Source organism: Sus scrofa, chromosome X, assembly GCF_054392235.1.
Source record: "Sus scrofa isolate SSC_HxYL_T2T_F1_AM1 chromosome X, Sscrofa_HxYL_maternal_Yorkshire_Landrace_v2.0, whole genome shotgun sequence".
Lineage (NCBI taxonomy): Eukaryota > Metazoa > Chordata > Mammalia > Artiodactyla > Suidae > Sus > Sus scrofa.
In genome coordinates, this window is record NC_139401.1 from 67,122,190 (window position 1) to 67,140,763 (window position 18,574).

The window sequence follows — 18,574 nt, forward strand, 5'->3', positions numbered from 1 at the left end:
AAAGAAAATCATGGACTTGGAGAAGAGACTTGTGGCTGCCTGATGGGAGGGGGAGGGAGTGGGAGGAATCGGGAGCTTGGGCTTATCACACACAACTTAGAATAGATTTACAAGGAGATCCTGCTGAATAGCATTGAGAACTTTGTCTAGATACTCATGTTGCAACAGAAGAAAGGGTGGGGGGAAAAATGTAATTGTAATGTATACATGTAAAGATAACCTGACCCCCTTGCTGTACAGTGGGAAAATAAAAAAAAATTATTAAAAATAAAAAAACTATGTGTAAAATAGGTAAACAACAAAGTCCCACTGTACAGCACAGGGAATGATATTCAATATCCTGTGATAAACCATAATGGAAAAGAGTATGAAAAAGAACATATGTCTATATACATATATACATACATATGTATATATGTATAACTGAATCACTTTGCTATATTACTTTTGCTGAAACTAATACAACACTATAAACCACCTATACATCAATAAAAAAAATACAAAAAAAAAAAGAATTGAGTTAGAAGTGAAGTGGAACCTTTAGTGGAGGCTATTCTTTTGAGAAGCTTGCCCAAAATTCAAGGAATGTGGTAGCTAGAAGGCAGTACATCGTCAAAGAAGGATTTGTTTGTTTTAAAGAGAAAGGAAGAGTTCCTGTCGTGGCTCAGCAGTAACGAACCCGACTAGTATCCTTGAGGACGCAGGTTCCATCCCTGGCCTTGTTCAGTGGGTTAAGGATCTAGCGTTGCCATGACCTGTGGTGTGGGTCACAGACGGGGCTCAGATCCCACGTTGCTCTGGCTGTGGTGTAGGCTGGCAGTTGTAGCTCCAATTCGACCCCTAGCCTGGGAACCTCCATATGCCATGGGTGCAGCCCTACAAAGACAAAAAATAAAAATAAAAAAATAAAAAATAAAGAGAAAGGAGACAATATGTTTAAGAGCTGGGGGTGGGGAGAGTGGATTTCTTAGAGAGAAGTTGAATATACACATAAGTAAAAAGAAAAGGCTTAAAATCAAATAGCCTTAGGAGACTTGTGAAAGTTAAGTTCAAAATCAGATGTAAATACGTTTGTTTTTTGTTTTTGTTTTTTTGGCTGTGCCTGCAGCATTGTAAGTTCCCAGGCCAGAAATCATGCCCACACCACAGCTGTAACCAGAGTCACAGCAGTGACAACGCCAGATCCTTAACCCACTGAGCCATGAGGGAACTCCACCCAGTCTTTTTTTTAAGAGAAAGATTTGATAGTGTGGAGAGGAGAGTACTGCGCTAATTAAATCTTTTGCAGTGATAACACAATTACCAGTTGTTATCAGCTGCTCCCCACCACACATAGACACATGCACACCTTTTTACTTTGCACAGAGCTTCAGAGGCACAGAGCTTCACACTTACCAAGTGATTGATATTTGGCAAGGCAGTTATCCTCTGTACCCCAATTTGCTTTCTCTCCCCCGCCTCCCCCCACCGCACACACGAAGAATAGAATAGCCAAGTCAAATCTCTTGGCAAACAGGTGACATCAGAACATGATGTGAGAGCAATGCCCATTTTCCTCTCTATTGAGTTTCCTTGACTATGCTCATTCTTTGCCAAAAAGAGTCCAAAGTTGGGGAATGGGGAGGAATTAGAAAGAGATTTAGGATCCTCAAGTTGCAAAGAATCTCATTTGTTCATCCTCCTGCCCACAGGCAATACTGTTCCTTAATCAAACAGACATCTATTCATCTTTCTGCCCTCAAATTTTTCCCAAAGAAGATTGCACAATATCTGACTCAGTCATATGGCAACCATACTGACAACAACTTCGTTCTAATCTCTATTCAGACTGTTCCGAGGAATCGGCAAATCCAGAGCCCGCTTATGAGTTCCCTGGTGGCTCCGTGGGTTAAGGATCTGGCATTATCACTGCTGTGGCTTGGGTTGCTGCTATCGCGTGATTTTCATCCCTGGCCCAGGAACTTCCACACACCATGGGTGTGGCCAAAAAAAAGAGCCCCTATAACTTGAGGTGTTTGTGTTCTTGGCAGCAGGGGTCTGGAACTACAGGGAGAGAGTAAGGGGAGGGTCTGAGTGTAAAAGAGGTGGTGCAATGAGGAAATCCAGGAAGCAGGGCTCACGACATACAGTCTACTTACTCCAGGGAATGTTGATCCAGAGTCTACCTACCTTTCTATGGATTCCCACCTCTCTTTCCGCACATACCCATCCAGTGGCCTACTACCATTACTGACTTCTCCCCTTGAAATTTATTTAACCCTAATTTCACCTGGTGCCACCCTAGACATCTCTACTTTAAACTTAATCCCTTCTGAAAGTTGTCAGTTCCCTCCCAATGTTGATGAAATGTCCTTTAAATACTCAACTTATCTACTTAAGTTGGTGATTGTATTTATTTCACTAAAGTATCTCTGGCTTGCCTAGGGGTGAGGGCAATCTGGGGAAAAGTGATGTGGCCTGAGTTGTAAATATCTATGCGTGTTTATCGGCTGTTGCTGAATACCTAACCCTTTAGTTGAAAAGAGTTTAGCCTCCAGCCTCTATACAGGTGCTCGTTAATTATATAATGAATTTTCTGGAGTTCCTGTCTCATGGCACAGTGGAAACGAATCCGACTAGGAACCGTGAGGTTGCAGGTTCGATCCCTGGACTCACTTAGTGGGTTAAGGATCCGGCGTTGCCGTGAGCTGTGGTGTAGGTCACAGACGCGGCTCGGATCTGGGGTTGCTGTGGTTCTGGCGTAGGCCGGCAGCTGTAGCTCCGATTGGACCCCTAGCCTGGGAACCTCCGTATGCCATGGGCACAGCCCTAAACAAACAAAAGACCAAAAAAAAAAATTATATAAGGAATTTTATAGCAACAATAAGACCTGCAAAGATAAAATGTTGCTATTAGCCAGCCTTAAAAAAGCTAACATTTATTGAACACTTACTATTTGCCAGGCAATATTTAAGCACTTTATGTATTTTAATTCCGTTAATCCTCAAAACAATCCTATGACATAGGAGCTATTTCTATATCTGCATTTTACTAATGAGGTACAGACAGATTAAGCAACGTCCCAAAATCACACAACTAATAAGTGGTAGAGTCAGGATTGAACCAGACAGTCTAGCTTTGGAGCCCATGTTTTCGACCTGCCTCCCAAAGAAAATTCTATTAGCCCTGTATGTCACCATAAAGGGAGTAAGGTGGCAAAAATATTAGAAAAGGAAAAAAGGAGAGAAAGACCAAAAAAAAAAAGGAAAATTTGGGTATGGTAGAAAGGGGTAGAATGTCACTAACAACTGCTTAGTAACATTCTGGTATAAGTTGCCTACTCCTGCCTAGATGTTCTTCATCTGGCCTTTAACCTGAAACTTTCTGTTTCGAATTCTATCTTCTTAATACCTATGAGGATGTCAAGCCTATTTAAATTCTGTCCATCCTTCAAAGCCCAGTGTATGCCCCACCTCCTTCATAAAGGCTCCATATCCATCCAATCTATAGTAATCTGTACTTTGAAAATTTGTTACAGACTTACTGTCTGTAATGTTCATTTGGCTCTGACTCGCATTTTTAATTAGCCTTGTGTGCATTTATAACTCATCTTATCAACCATACTGTAAACTCCCTAAGGGAAGAGACTTCGACTTTTACTTCTCTTGCATCTTGCATCCCCCATAATGCCTAGCATGCTGTATTGCTAATAATAGGCACTCAGTAAATATTTGTTGGTTGACTGATTGATTGGAAAAGGTCAGAGACTACATCAAATCTTAGTTAACCCTCACATCATTTAGTGAAGAACTATGCACTCAATGTGTACTCAATAAACAGTAATGATGATTACAAAATCATTCAAAAAATCTTTATATAGTTTTCTACAGTGTGTAGAGAATGGTGCTGTGGGGATAGAAATGAAACAGAGGGCACAGCTTCTACCTTTGAACAGCTTAGCTTAATCTTCTCTTACTACTTTAATGCACATTGTCTCCTTTCTTTAAATTCCTGCTGCACTTGAAGTCAGGACTAGTTATTACTCAATTGCTGTCTCCTCCAATTCGATTGTGAGCTCCTTGAAGGAAATGGATAACGCTATGCTGGAAATATAATGGAATTACAGAACTAGAAAGGACTTTAGAGCTTTCCCTATTGTCAAACTTCTCTCCCAATGCAGGAATACTTTTGCAATAGCCCTGATCCAGCACTTATTTAATTATATACTTCCAGTATCAAGAATTAACCAAAAGAGGAAGCACAGGAAGAAGAGTAGGTTCATTGGCTAGATAATGAGTTGGATTTTGACTATGTGCAGTTTAATGTGGTTGTTAGACAATCAGGTGGAGACAAACAGCTGAAATTCAAGTCTCAATCTCAGGAGAGATGTCAGGACTAAAGATAGAAACTTGGAGTCTTGGGCATGGAAGTGGGAGCTGAAACACTAAGACTCCAAGGACAGGAGAAGAAAGGAGTCAAGGACAAAGTCTCTGAAAATTCCTCTACTTGGAAAATAGAGGAGAAATCAATGAGGTGAGGGAACTAGAAGACAGCCAAAAAAGAGGGTTTTAAGGAGAGGCTGGTCACCAGAGTCAGTGGAAGATGGATCAATAAAGTTAGACGGTTAAGACTGAGATAAGGGTATTTGATCTGGTGATTAAGAAGCCAGACCTTTTTTTAAAAGAAGGTTTAAGTACAATGCAATGACAATGCTGGATCCTTAACCTACTGCACCACAAGAGAAATCCAAGAAGCCAGACCTTCGATGACCCTAAAGAGAGTGGTCTCAGTGAAGTAGGGTCTATTTTACTTACACTTGTTACCTGTAATGCCTAGCACAATGCCTGGCTCCATATATAGCTGTTGAATAACTGAATGGAAGAATTGTAGTTTCTGCTAAAAAGAGGAAGAGATGGCAAAAAGTAAACAAGTTAGTCTTTTTTTTTTTCTCTGAAGCAAGAGGAGAATATTGGTGATAATATAGAGAAATGTTAAGGTGAAAAAGAAAGAAATTGAGGGCCATGATGTTTCCCCTAAAATGTTGTTATCTCAACTGAGAACCTCTCACACGTTTAATGGAATAAACTCCAATAGATAACAAGTATAAACTCTGAACAAAATACACACACACACTGGACAAAATACACACACACACTAAACAAAATACACACGCACGTGTGTATGCACCCATGCACACCCACCCACACCCACACACACATACCTGAAAGCTCCAGAGAGTAAACAAAAGCAGACAGATAGATATTGGACAGAGGTTGGAACTTGGAATAAGGGAACAGCAGGGGCCAAGTTTCCCATTTTTAATGGATTTAGCCTGAGGACAGACTACAGTTACCAGCCACATCACTAAAACTACATTAGGAAACCCTCATCTTTCTAGCCTGAATAACCAGAGGACAGGGTCAGGGAAACCTCATTCTCTAGAAAGTGAGGAGATATGTCAGAAAGAGATTCTAAAAGAAAGGAGTCCTAAATTATCTGTATGAATTCATCCAAGATTTATCCTAAACCATGCATTCACAGAGCAGAGCAAAAGCAACTTTCATCTAAGTCTAAAAGAATGGAACTGAGATTTGAACTGCCACCCACCACAGGCAAGGCAGAGTTTTTGGTTTGAATCTAACCAAGTTAATTGCCTGCTGAAACAAATACATACTCGCTCTTCAGAGAAATATAAAAGTATCCAGAGACTCCACAGCATAGCATTCACAATGTCCAGGAAACCCTCTAAAATTACTCAATACATGAACAATCAGGAAAATGTGACCCATTCTCAAAGGAAAGACAATTAATGTAGGCTAACCCTGAGATGATGATGCTCAATATGGAGAGGAAAATACTCTAGTAATGAATGAAAAGATAGGAAACTTCAGTAGAGAAATAGGAAATATACAAAGGAACTAAATGAAAATTCTAGAACTGAAAAACTCAACATCTGAAAATTTTTAAATTAAATAGATAGGGAGTTCCCGCCATGGCTCAGCGGTTAACAAGCCCGACTAGTATCTGTGAGGATCTGGGTTTGATCCCTGGCCTTGCTCAGTGGGTTAAGGATCCAGTGTTGCCATGAGCTGTGGTATGGGTTGCAGACGTGGCTCAGAACCAGCGTTGCTGTGGCTGTGGTGTAGGCCAGCGGCTAACAGCTCTGATTAGACCCCTAGCCTGGAAACCTCCATATGCCACAGGTGCAGCCCTAAAAGCAAAAAAAAAAAAAAAAAAAAAAAATCAACTAGTTGGACTTAATAGCAGAATGAAACAAAAGAGGAAGAGTATGTGAACTTGAAGATATAGCAATAAAAATTATCCAATCTGAAGAAGAGAGAGTGTTGAAGAAAATCAACAGAACTTTACAGACCTGTGAGAGAACATCAGAAGCATACAATATGGGAGTTCCCGTCGTGGCGCAGTGGTTAACAAATCCGACTAGGAACCATGAGGTTGCGGGTTCGGTCCCTGCCCTTGCTCAGTGGGTTAAGGATCCGGCATTGCTGTGAGCTGTGGTGTAGGTTGCAGACGCAGCTCCGATCCCGAGTTGCTGTGGCTCTGGTGTAGGCCAGTGGCTACAGCTCTGATTCGACCCCTAGCCTGGGAACCTCCATATGCCACGGGAGCGGCCCAAAGAAATAGCAAAAAGACAAAAAAAAAAAAAAGAAGTATACAATATGTATGATTAGCATCCCTGAGGGAGAGAAAAGAGTTAATGGGGTCAGAAATATTATTGGGAGAAGTAGTGACAGCTGAACACTCCCCAAATTTGGTAAAGAACATATATTTACAGATTTAAGGTCTGCAAAGGCCAAACAGGATAAACATGGAGAAAACTGCCCCTGTGTGTATCACAGTCAAACTGCTAAGAACTAAAACTCAAGAGAAAATCTTGAAAGTGGTCAAAGAAAAACAACATATAACATCTAATAATTTGAATAATAATGAATGGACTTCTCAGAATCTATGGATACTAGCAGACAATTTAAAAATCTTAAATTGGTGGGGGAAAAAATCACTGTTGACCCAGAATTCTGTGTTCAGTAAAAATATTCCTCAATAATAAAAGCAAAATAGGAGTTCCTGTCGTGGCGCAGTGGTTAACAAATCCGACTAGGAACCATGAGGTTGCGGGTTCGGTCCCTGCCCTTGCTCAGTGGGTTAAGGATCCGGCGTTGCCGTGAGCTGTGGTGTAGGTTGCAGATGCGGCTCGGATCCCGCATTGCTGTGGCTCTGGCGTAGGCTGGCGGCTACAGCTCTGATTAGACCCCTAGCCTGGGAACCTCCATGTGCCGCGGGAGTGGCCCAAAGAAATAGCAAAAAAAGCCAAAAAAAAAAAAAAAGCAAAATAAAGACATCTTCATATAAAAGATAGTCTCTCTCATGCTTATAAGACTTTTTCTTGCTGTTCCCTCTGCCTGGAAACATAGTCTCTCCTCTAGTCCCCTCCCTTTCTTCAGCCTGCTAACTCCTACTCATCCTTCACAACTAAGCTTAGATGCCACTTCCTACAGGAAACCTTCCTGATCCCCCAAGTCTGAGTTAAGTGTCCCTTGTTAATGTATCTATAGCCCCTCATATTTCTCCAATCTTAGTATTTATCATGCTGTATTTAATTGTTGATTGGGGGGTTCCCATCATTGCCCAGTAGTTAGCGAACCCAACTAACATCCATAAGGACACAGGTTCAATCCCTGGACTTGCTCAGTGGATTAAGGATCCGGCGTTGCCGAGAACTGTGGTATAGGCCGGCAGCTATAGTAGCTCTGATTCGACCCCTAGCCTGGGAACCTCCATATGCTGCAGGTGTGGCCCTAAAAAGAGAAAAAGACCAAAAAAAAATTGCTGATTGGCTGTGAACTTCATTAGACCATATGTTCCTTATTGGTGTATTTTTAGTCCCTGGCATGTAATAGGCACAGATTGATATTTATTGACCAAAGAAAAGAATGTCTTATTCCAAAGTATTTTTTTCTTTCAATTATGCCAGGCTGTCATCATGGAAAGAGAGGTCCTGACACTACTACAAGATTGACTACTATTATACTCTCTTAAACTCTATGGAGAAATCTACTGTGCCTTAAAAAAAAAAAACTGTAGCTTTCATTGAACTATCATTTTTCCTGTGATTTCATGGGCATTTACAGTTTGGGGACTAAACTTTTGTGCTTAACATAGATCCTTGGCAATCAATGCTAGTGAAAATCCTCATCCAATATTATTCAAGGAGTTCCCCAATGGCATAGTGGTTAAGGATCTGTCACTGTCACTGCTGTGGCTCAGGTCACTGCTGTGGCTTGAGTTCTATCCCTGGCCCAGGAACTTCTGTGTGCTTTGGGCATGGCCAAAAAAATAGCACTTCAAGATAAATGACTAGTGGAAGTTCTCGCTGTGGCGCAGCAGAAATGAATCTGACTATTATCCATGAGGATGCGGGTTCAATCACTGGCCTTGCTCAGTGGGTTAAGGATCCGGCATTGCCGTGAGCTGTGGTGTGGGTCACAGATGCAACTCAGATCCTGCGTTGCTGTGGCTGTGGTGCAGGCCAGCAGCTGCAGCTACGATTCGACCTCTAGCCTGAGAACTTCCATATGCCATGGGTGCAGCCCTAAAAAGCAATATATATATATATATATATATATATATATATATATATATATATATATATATATAATTATATGACTAGTAGTATGGAAATGTTTAAACTACAGTACATCCAACTGAGAGAGTACTATGCAGTCACTAAAATTGTATTTATGAATCTCTGTAATCATTTGAAAACATCCTTGTATGTTAAGTGGGAAAGAGAAAAAAAAAACAAAAAATACAAAATTGTATGTATACAGTGATTACAACAGAATTTTTTAGAAAATCTATACAGAAGAAAAAAAATAATGCTGGAAAGGAATATAGCCAAATTATTAACTGCGGTTTTCATTGGGTGATGGAGCTACAGTTACTTTAAAAAAATTCTTTTCTGTATTTCAAAGAAAATCATGGACTTGGAGAATAGACTTGTGGTTGCCAAAGGGGAGGGGGAGGGAGTGGGGTGGTTGGGGAGTTTGGGGTTAATAGATACAAACTATTGCCTTTGGAATGGATTAGCAATGAGATCCTGCTGTGTAGCACTGGGAACTATGTCTAGTCACTTATCATGGCGCATGATAATGTGAGAAAATAGAATGTGTACATGTATGTGTAACTGGGTCACCATGCTGTACAGTAGGGAAAAAACTGTACTGGGGAAATAACTATTAAAAATAATAATAATTTTAAAAATTCTTTTCTGTATTTCACAATTTTTCTTTAATAAACATGTATTATTCCATAGTGGGTGTGGGGGAATTTTCTTTTTTAAAAAGTTTAAAATAAAAAGTCTCAGGAAGGTAGAAGTCCCCTGGTACACCAGACCACAATCACAAGTAAAACGGGACTGTGTTAAAGCTTCTTTTCTCTATAACTTGGACCTTAATGGTCTGATACCTCTCATAGATAAACTGAGTGCATGACCTTGTTAAAGGATGCTATAAGACTGGCCTCAGGAGAAGAAGAAAGGGGATCAGCAGTGGAAACTGCCAGAGGCATAAGGAGAAAAAGACTAATCAGAGAGATCAGAGAAAGAAAACATAAAACAACAGGAAACAGGAGGGGGGAGAGAAAGACAAAAGGATAGGTATATACATATATATAGAAAAAGAGGAGCTGGTCATGGATTTTTATTACAGGCATAGCTAGCATATTTTTCATGTTATTTTATTATTATCTGTATTAAGAGTATGTGTGCTTGTGCCTCATGCCTCGCTATTCCCTGGGGGCAGACTGTGTATTTCTTCAGCCCACATGTGCTGTCATATCTGCCTGATGTTGCCAGGGAAGATCAACTGGTCACTAGGTCTGGACATTCTGGAGCCTCCTCTGGGAGCAAATTGCATAACCACGTGCCTATCTATGTGAGCTATAGATTTAGCAGACTATGTGGGACAGTTGGGAACATTCTGGGTGATAAAGGAGATCTGGATGGGGATTCGGGAAGCTCCAGAGGCATTTATGGGAAACAAGAAAGTAGATTAGTTCTCTCTGGGTCTAAACCCATTTATGACAAACAACTTGACTAGCTGTACACTTGCTCATAGCCAAGACTTGTTTTTGTAAGATGTTCATATTATTCTGTTGGCATTGTATATTGCTTCTGTCATCCTTGAAGCTATTACTGGGCTAGCGGGATGGGTGATGGGAGAGTTTGACTATTAAATGTCAAGTGAGGATGTTGGAGTTAGAAATTAAGTTTCTATATGGTTTGGTTTGAGTATAGCCATTTTCCAGAAAAAGCCTTTCTAGCAACCTTGCTTTTTCTGTATGATAACCCATCTCTAAACCTACCTGGAAATCAGGAAAAAGGAAGACTTAACCTTAAAAGTGGGGAATGTAAAGGGAACAATACAAGATCTTCAAATCATTCAGGAGAATTAACCTTAAAAGTGGGGAATGTAAAGGGAACAATGCAAGGTCTTCAAATCATTCACTGACCTTTAAAGAGTGGACACAATTGTCTTAGAGCTCCTGATGATATAATTCATGGTATAGAAGACTATGGCCGCCATTACTATATGCTAGAGTCTTGCACCATCCAATACAGTAGCCACTAGCCACATGTGACCAAATTTAAATTAAATTAACTTGAAACTTCAGCTCCTCAGTTGCCCAACCACATTTCAAATGCTCAATAGGCACATGTGGTCAACAGCTACGGTATTGGACAGTACAGATATAGAACATTTCCATCATCACAGAGGGTTCCGTTGGACAGCACTGTGAATCTACAGGATGGTGATCTGGGGATCAGGCATCTCTGTGTCTGCATGTAAAGTGATTTAATGTTTTTCTTACTTCAGGTTGGCTCTTTGCATCGATGTGCTCATAGTGACCCTGGAGAAACTGAGGCAGTTCAGCAGACTTCTTAACCCTCTTGCCACGCACGTACACACACACACACACACACACACATACACACACCCAAGAATTCTTCCTTAGGGAAAGGCTAAATAAAATGTGGCATATCCATTAAATGGAATACAATATAACAGTTAAAGGAAGTGAACTAGAGGCATCAATAAGGATAGATCTCAAAAACATTTTTGTGTGAAAAAAAACAGTTGTTGAATGTAATCATTATTGCACCCAAAACAATACCACATTTTTCCTATGTAAGAGGATTTTTAGGAGTTCGTTTGGTTTAGTGGTTAACGAATCCGACAAGGAACCATGAGGTTGCAGGTTCGATCCCTGGCCTTGCTCAGTGGGTTAAGGATCCAGCATTGCGGTGAGCTGTGGTGTAGGTTGCAGACGCGGCTCGGATCCCGCATTGCTGTGGCTCTGGCGTAGGCCGGCGTCTACAGCTCCGATTGGACCCCTAGCCTGGGAACCTCCATATGCCACGGGTGTGGCCCTAGAAAAGGCAAAAAGCCAAAAAAAAAGGAGTATTTTTAAAAGGTCTGGAAGAACACATATCGAACTCACGACATTACTAACTTCAAGGAGGGAGGAAAGGTGAATGAGATAAGGGACCAAAGGAATTTTTAGATTTTTTTTTGTAATGTTCTAAATTTTTAATGAAAATGTATTCATGTATCACTTGTGTAGCTACAATTATTAAAACAGGACACAAATTTCTATATACAACATGAATGTAAAAATATGGGAGTGAAAAAATAAGTACACAAAATCCTAACGATAGTTGTATTAAAATGGTGAGTTTGCAGGTAATTATTTTCTTCTATTTCTCTATTTTTAAAAAGGCTTTTATTTTGTGGTTGTAATGTTAATACAATAAAACTTTTAAGATAAAAAATGAATCCAGGAGTTCCCATTGTGGAAATGAATCTGACTAGTATCCATGAGGATGCTGGTTTGATCCCTGGCCTCACTAAGTGGGTCAGGGATCTGGCCTTGCTGTGAGCTGTGGTGTAGGTCGAAGGCTCAGATCCTGCGTTGCTGTGGCTGTGGTGTAGGCCGGCAGGTGTAGCTCCGATTCGACCCTTAGCCTGAGAGCTTCCATATGATGAAGGTGTGGCCCTAAAAAGCAAAAAAAAAAAAAAAAAAAAAAAAGAAAGAATCCACTTTTACGCTGCTGACATAGTATTATCATACAATAGGTGTAGTTCTTAAGAGGAAATGATAGGCTCTGGCATATAATTAGTGCCAGAAATAATGGCTCAACATCATTTATGCAAAAACTGTCCAATTATCCTTGGTGACAGTCTCCAAGATTCAATTGGTCAATGTAAAACCCCATTCTGCAGCTAATTCATACTGGCAGGCACACTGGGACCCTACAGTTCCTAAAAACAAAGGTTCCATTGGAATATTTATGAGACTTCCCTTCTTATGCACAGGCCACCTGACTGCTTATGGGCTTTAAGAAATTGTTCAGATCAAAAATACTTCCTCTGTCGTATGGAACTCAGTTCCAAAAGATGGATCCTAAGAAAATTCTGGCTTCACCTGCACCCTACCTCCATGGGGATGTGAGGTAAACTTCCACACAGGCAACAACACTCGTCAAGCTTCTCAGCTTTCAAGCCAGAATGTTAACCCTGTCACCCAACCACCTGTTCATCTGGCTTTGAAAACATATGGATCCTGCCTCAGTCAACAACAGAGCATACCAACACTTCTGGGCTTCATCAGAGAATAAGTGTAGTCAGCCTCTGAGGTCCTCCCAAAAGCCTGGCTGTGAGAAGAGATATTTATGGAATATATTGTAAGGGACATTTTATCCATCCACTCCTTTAGGTGGCATTTTAAGTTGTGTCCTCAGATCAAGTTAGAGCACCAGAAGGTTACATGCCTGAACCATATTAGCTTGGCCCCTGCAGAAATGCTTTAATGTTATATCCTTGGCTTTAAGCCAGGGCAGTTACAAGAAAGTAATATGAAAAATCTCTTCTGTGTGTTGTTATAAAACTGTTACTGAGGACATTGTCCCTGTGGTAATCCCACATGAGAAATTTCTTATGGAATTTAGTGCCAGTGATGAACTATTATGTAGCTGTTGAAAATTGTAATTCTGGAAGACTAAATATGAAAACATGCTTATGATATGTTCATTGGAAAAAAACAGCACAAAATGGCATATAGACTCTAATTGCAGCCATGTAAAACTGTTTGTGTCTGTGGGCAAGGACTGAGAGCTATAGGCAAAGATGAAAATTTTATGAGGGCAATGGAATTACAAATCTTTTCTTTTTTTTTTTTTCAAAAAAATTTTGTTTGCTATAGCACTGTCTTTTCAAGTGGAGGAAAAAAGAATTTAGTGACGAAAATCTCTATCTCTCTTGAGGGATTGCCACGTGTCTTTCTTTCTGATAACAAGAATTGTGTAATTTACTGTGTTTTCCCCTTTTCCCTGGGAGGCCCAGAAGATTAATTTAATGTTCAGTCATCGCACATTAGCCGCTTCTTCCTCTACATGCCTCTGATGTTCTACTTCTATAATCTTATGATATTTGTACTGTTTTTTCCTGGTAAAGTGCCTCATACTCCCTTATAGAAAGAGGCAAAACATAAAGCATTTTCCCCAGTTTAAAAATTATACACAAAGAAAGTTGGAAATATATAAGAAAGTAAAAAGAAAAAAGATGACTACTGTTAACACTTCTTTGCATTTCCTCCTATTTTTTCTCAATATGTTTTAAACAAAATTATGAGCATATAGCATAAAGTATCACATTCAGCTCTTTTTGTGTAACTTTTAAAAAATTTTTTTTACCTTTTTGGCTGTGCCCTCAGCATATAGAAATTCCCAGGCCAGGGTTCAAACCCATGCGACCCAGGCCACTGCAGTGACACCAGATCCTTAACCCCTGAGCCACCAAGGAACTCCTCTTTTCGTATAACTTTAAAATACAAACATCTTTTTTTTTTTTTTTTGTATTGGAAACTCTTCTGGAAATAAGTCTAGGAAATATCATGCCAGCAGGACTTTTGAAGGTTAGAACCATAGAGGCCTATGGGAATAGTTAATGAGAAAACTCAAAGGTCAGTTCAGAGAGCCAGAAACCTAAGAGATGAAGCTTCATGGACCTTATTCTGCAGGGGGCCAAGGCTGACTTTATGTGTGTGAAGTGTAAGCTCAGGGCAGCCTAAAGCCAAAAGGGCAATCTGGAGTCTTGTCCCCATATTGAAGATGACAAACAGAATTTTAGACCTAGAAGAGACTTTAAAGATTATCATGGACTTCCCTGGTGGCCTAGCCATTAAGGATTTGGTGTTGTCGCTGCTGTGGCTCAGGTTTGATCCCTGGCCTGGGAACTTCTATATGCGAGTGCACCCCCACCCCCACCCCCACCCCACCCCACCCCCGCAAAGAAAGGATCATTTAATACAGCACTCCCATGTTATAACTGAAGAGACCAAAGCCAAAGAGGTGAATTGATCCATGTAGGCTCTGGAGTCAGACTGCCCAGATTTGTACCTCTGCTCTATCACTTAATAACCATGGACCTTAAGGAGGTCCCTTTCCCCTCTCTCAGTCCCATTTTCCTCTGTGAAATGAAAACAGTCATAGCATTTAACTTATGTGCTTATTTTGTGGATTACATCAGATAATCCACATAAAGCACTTAGCACGGTGCCTAACAAATAATAAAAACTCAAGAAATGTTACTTATTGATAGTGTGATTATTATCATTATTCAACTAGTTAGCGACAGAGCTACGACAAGGACTCAGATCTCCTAACTCGATCTGGTGCTTTTTTCACTGCATCAGACTGACTTTCAGGATCTGGAAGGGACTCAAAGTTGCCTGGTACTTAGTAGTGGTGCCAACTCAAATCTTCTTGGGGCTAAATCTAAGGACTTTAGTCTGGGGTGTACTTCATGTAAAAGCACGTAGCCTGGTGTCTGGAAATGTAGGCTCTTACGAAATGTTTATTAACTGAAAAGATTTTTTAAAAACAACGACAGGGTTGGGAGGGTGTTGCTGGCTTCTAAGAGAAGGACTAGAAATCTTTCACGAAAACACATAAAGTAGGATTTAGGGAAAAGAGCTACAAAAACACGTATGTTCCATACACATCTGTGATGACCAGGGACAAACTGAGATTCCTTAAGCTTTCTTGTTGTTATTTTTGTTAACCCCTGCATCTTTCTCTGTAGTTACAAGCAAAAATCCTACGCAAACACTGGGAGGGGGCACTTTTTCAGAGCTAGGCAGAGTAAGAAAGAAGTGGGGAAATGTCCATCTCAATTCAAATGAATAAAACCTGTTTGGCAGCAGGCTTGAAGGGTGGCATCCCGGTAGAAGAGTGGGTGTTGTCAGTGAAAGAGGTAAGAGAGCCAAACCAAACCCCTATGACCACCAAGAGTTAAAAAAACAGGTGGGGAATGGGGAGCCTGTTGAGACCATAAACTCTGGGGTCGCAACTGAGAGAAAGGACTGCTTCCCCCACATTCTGCCATATATCTGTTCATAAGCTATGACTACAGCAGTTCTCTGGAGGCCTGCTATTAGTTCCCTTTCATGACCAATGTATCTTCTATTTTCCAAGGCCACCGTCACAATTCTTAACTAGTGTATATTCCAACACTGCCACACTAATGAGGTGCATAACTCTGACCTCTCCAGATGCATGCTTTAAAGTCTCGGTGTTCTTACCATTCCACCGATCCTTCAGCTCACCCTCCTAAATCATCTGGTCCCATGTTTATGGTCATTTTTATCTGTCCAGAGTTCCAAGGTATACTCTCATCTTAACAATAAAGGCATTTGTGGATTGCTTGCAGCATTTATAATCTAGTTGGAGAGACAACAGGCCCTCATGAAACGAAAAGCCATATAACCATAAGCACAAAATGAAAGAATACAGACTGGGTTCATAGAGGTTCAGGAGAGGCAAAGTTGTTAAGTGACCTGTCAGGTTGGGGCCAGTTAGGGAAAATTTCCAAGAGCATGTAAGTTTCAAGCTTTGAATTGGAAATTTAAGGTGATGGACATGAGTTGGTGGAGACGTGGACCTCTTCAAACACATGCACAAAGGGAGACGATGCAAGCCAGGACAGGTGCCTGCCCTACCCTGCCATTTTCCTGCCTCAGCAGCTCTATAGGACCTGCCACCACACCTGTTTCAGTTGGAAGAGAGCTCCTTGGGACCTAGTGCCCACTGGGCTCTCTCCTCTACCAAATCCACTGCCCATGCAGCACTTACTGTGTCCTCCAGGCCTGTGCTGAAAGAGGTGTAGGCAGGAAATGTTCACAGGCATTGTGAGCAACTGTCTCCCATCTCTCTAGTCTGGACCTCAGGTAGGAATACATGGTCTTCTGTTTACCCTGTACGTGATAGATGTATGTTGGAGTAGAAGGAGGCAGGACTATGTAGAATCAAGGAGGTTATGTTACCATGAGCAGACTTATATCACTGCGAAGGGCCAATAACCGCCACCTCTCAAGAATCCCAGGTTGTATGGTCCTACAACCTTGACAGGAGGAAGGCCTGGTCACCACGGAGCATGTATCAAGCAACACTGCTAATGCTATAATGCTAGACACTATACAGACAAGTTAAATTATAGTCCTTGTGCCTAGGAGCTTGCTGTCTAACAGGAAAAATTGGATATGACCAGGCAGAAAATAAATATGATACATTTATTAAAAAGTTGCCAAATGCGGAGTTCCTGTCATGGCACAGCAGAAACGAATCCTACTAGGAACCATGAGGTTGCAGTTTAGATTCCTGGCCCTGCTCAGTGGGTTAAGGATCCTGCGTTGCCATGAGCTGCAATGTAGGTCGAAGATGCGGCTCAGATCTGGCATTGCTGTGGCTGTGCCATAGGCCAGCAGCTGTAGCTCTGATTAGACCCCTAGCCTGGGAACCTCCAAATGCCACGGGTGCGGCCCTAAAAAAAGACAAAAAGAAAAGTTGCCAAATGTACCAGTGCAATGTCACTTGATTCCTGATCCCACTCGTTCAACCAACACTTATTGAATGTCTACTATGTGGGATCACAGAGCTACAGAAACCTAGTCTCTGCCGTCAAGGAGTTCACAGTTTAGTGAAAGAGACATACACATAGGCAAATAATTATAATACAGTATGGTCCATGCTATATAAAGTAAGCCTGCACAAAATGCTTGGGAATGCAGAAAAGGGAGAATTGTACCTGAGGGGGACAGGGAAGACTGAATAGGAGTTTTCCAGAATAAGTGACTTGGGGAAGGGATGATGAGAAGGAGGACATCCCAGGATGTGGAAGGAAAGGTATGAAGGGGATGTACAATATTTCCAGGAAATAGTGTGAAACTTGGACTGGTCCAAACTTAATGTGCCTGGTGAAAGAGCTAGCAGGAGAGACCGGCAAAGGCCTGAATCTGAAGAGACCTGCTTGTCTTGCTAAGGAGTTTGAGCTTTATCACATTGGCAATGGGGAAAATGAAAGTAAGTTTTAAGCAGGAAAACACTCTGATCACATATAAGTGATATCCCAGTTCTCCAGCCTCTCCTGTATGACTTTGGGCAAGTCACTAAATAAGATTTAGTACCTTTGTCTGTAAAATGGGGATAACAGTGGTACCCTATCTCATAGGGTTGATTTGAAGAGTAAAGGAGCTAATGTACATAAAGCAATCAGCACAGTACCTGGCACGGAATAAATGCTCCATAAATTTTAGTTGTTATTACCAGAAATATTTCTCAGAAAAGTTACTTTGTTGACAGCACAGAACATAAACCGCAGTTGGGAAGAGATTCATGGTGGGGGGCCCCGATTAAGACGTTGCTGCAATTTAGTCCCGTGATAAGTAAGATCTTGAACTGGGATTTGGACGTGGGAGGTTACGGAGATGAAAAGACGAAGGGTAAATCTAGTTTAGGAGACTGGATAGATTAGGACAACCATTAACCAAATTCTGAGATAAGATATCCAGAGGATTGGGGGTGTGGGTGCAGGAACAGATAATGCGTTCTGTTTGGAACCTGTTGAATGAGAAGTGAAGCCGCCGAAGATGGGAACCTGGAGAACATCAATATTTGAGGAAAGGCCAGAAGAGCCAGTGGAGAAAACTGATTGGTCAGCAACCGCACTATCTGTGAGAACTGCGTATGGGGAGTTGAGGGTGGTGGGGGAGACACTATCATCAGCTATCCATTTGTTTATGTGCCCCAAACCCTGCACCCAACTCCTCAACGCGACAACAGCCTATTTACTAGCCAGTTCTTTACTTCTTGCCTCTTGCAGGGACCGCATTCTTTCTTTTTGCCCTCTTCTAGCATCTCCTCACACGGTCATCTAGGCGATCCCCGAATCACAGGGAGGACGGGGGAGGGGGCGGGGTGCGGGGAGGAGGAAAATGATTTTTAAAGAAAAGAAAAAGTCCGCGACGACCTCTAATAATTAATGTTCCCTCTCTCTATATCCTGCCACGCAGCTCTCCTGCCACCCTTATCGGGCTCCTAGCCGCGAAGTAGGACGGGAGATGTAGTCCCCAAGCCCGACCAGGGTGGCACGACTAGAGAACTCGGTTTCCCAACCGACTCTCCAGGCGCGTGCGCAGATGGCTGCCCCGGCGAGTGGTAAACAGAGACGTCAGGCGGGGG